General features: G+C 34.4%; 1 long non-coding RNA gene across 1 annotated transcript; it reads right to left on the bottom strand.

Moving 5' to 3' along the window:
- Positions 1 to 660: 660 nt before the first annotated feature.
- On the bottom strand, positions 661 to 1,943 carry LOC135642454 (uncharacterized). Its single transcript, XR_010497979.1, has 2 exons — positions 1,908 to 1,943; positions 661 to 1,191 (listed from the first exon to the last, which is right to left on the bottom strand). It is a non-coding gene; the product is annotated as an uncharacterized LOC135642454 (long non-coding RNA).
- Between the last annotated feature and the right edge of the window lie 212 nt (positions 1,944 to 2,155).

Here is a 2,155-nt window from a genome sequence, read left to right as displayed (position 1 = left end):
AGAAGGCAAAAAACACTTAGAAGTATAGCACGACTTCGAATTAGTAGAGTAGATAAAAAAAAAAGAAACGTGCAATCAGATTTTTCTTGTTTACCAAATATTAATTCATTACACTAATCTAAATTGAAATCCATTAAAATAAAAAAAATTACCTCTTCCTTAAGATAAAATAAATGATACTTCTCACTGGGTGCTAGTAAATTTTTGAATTCTTCAAAGGTATGGATTAGCTTCAGAAAATAGCCCTTCATATACTCTGGTAGCTGATGAACAGCCTTGGCATCCCACAATTAGCTTAGTTTTGCTTTATCCACAAAGAATCAAACTATTGTGGCATATTTGTCATGGCACCTGCTGTTCTAATCAATTGAGATAAGATATCTCATTCTCGACAATAATAAAACAAAAAAACGCTATCCAAAAACAAGAGATTTCCAAACCTTTGAATTGCTTCAGTGAGTAGTTGACTCTCCTCCAATGTGCTATAGAGATCATAGATATCATCCAAGATGGAAGTCATGGCCATCACCTTGGTGGTAATCACTCGTGCACGAGAATAGTGAGGTTCAAAGTACACCGTAAGCATCCAATAATAACATTCCACCACTCGATCTCGTGCAAAACTTAGATTTTTGGAGAGGAATAAATCATTCCACCATCTTCAATGCAATCCACAAACCACAATGTTATTGTCAATCCAAACATCGATAAAAAAAGACGGAAACAATCAAACATTTCTACAATGACAGTGTTCTACGTATTCAAGTTTACTCCTCAACCTGAACTCTCAATCAATCTAACTGTAGGAAAGAAATTACATGGAGATGCTCTTAATCTCGTCGCGATGAAGACATTGCAGTAGATTGAAGTCAAGCTTTGCCAGCTCTAGTAAGGCATCATTTCGTGTCGCACAGTCTTGGTAGATGGAGATGAAATTTCGTGCCAAGACCCTTTTCATTCTTCTACAGAGAGGACTCTCCAGGAACAGTCTCACTTGCGTTGCTAACGGTGGTGTGAGATCACTTAACATGGACGCAATCTGGTCCCTTGTAAAGGAAATAGCTTCATCGAGTATGGTCTCCTCATGTATCCGTAGATAAGCCGCATTGTATAAGCTTAAAAGTCCCTTTGGATCATCCTTCAAGGTGGACACTAAATTTCCTTCCTCATCTTTGAACTTGTTAAAAACATCTGTTGATTCATAAAGATTTGAGAAAACACATGAAGTGGTTTTATTTTATTTACGTTATTGTAACAATTTCACAAAAAATGACATTGATTCTCTTGAAATCGAACATAGTAATTTCATCTCTATAATATGCCAAATATAGGTCAAATATAAATCATTGTATACGCCAAAGATGGTTTCAATAGGAACTTTCAGTGACAAATGTGTATTATCTGATTGCAGGGTCATGAAAAGGGAAAACAATTACTATACTAGTAAGGCAGTAACAATTATAGACGATGTATACATACATATATATATATATATATATATATATATATATATATATATATATATATATATATATATATATATATATATATATATATATATATATATAAAACAAAGTACATCTTTTTAATATAGTTGAAAAATATGTGTAGGAGATCAAAACGTTTTGAGAGTGTGAGGTCACTCATGTACAGAGAAGAAATTATGTAGCAAATTGATCAGCTAATATTGTTCGAAGCCATCGGATTGATTGTTCAGTGACTTGTTTTTTGATGGGCTGATTAAGTTGTTTTTTAAAAACAAAATTCCTCCATCATATCTAAAATACAAATCGAATTACTTCTGCAAACATAATTTTTCTATGCCTGAATTAAACACGAGGCGAACACAAAATTATAGAGAAAACATACAAATACATCTACTCCAAGGAAACGTGAGAGCATATTACCAGGGGTCACATGATACCCTTGTTGTCTCAGCAGTCGAATTGCTACAGCTACAGTTTTGTTTTTTTTCTGAAAGAGGAAATGAATTAGCACTTCAAAAAAGAGAGTTACAGCTGCTAGGCAAGGCTGTCGCATCAGCCTTCCAAGAAAAGATGATTGTGAGCAGAAGTGTTGAGTTGTGTGGGGGATGAAGCTGAACTCAACAACCTTCAGCCTCATCCGAAGGGATAGCATTATTGAAGACAGCTGA

Source organism: Musa acuminata, chromosome BXJ3-7 (genome assembly GCF_036884655.1).
Source record: "Musa acuminata AAA Group cultivar baxijiao chromosome BXJ3-7, Cavendish_Baxijiao_AAA, whole genome shotgun sequence".
Classification (NCBI taxonomy): Eukaryota; Viridiplantae; Streptophyta; class Magnoliopsida; order Zingiberales; family Musaceae; genus Musa; species Musa acuminata.
Note: the sequence above shows the minus strand (reverse complement) of the source record. Positions and strands in the feature narration are given on the sequence as shown.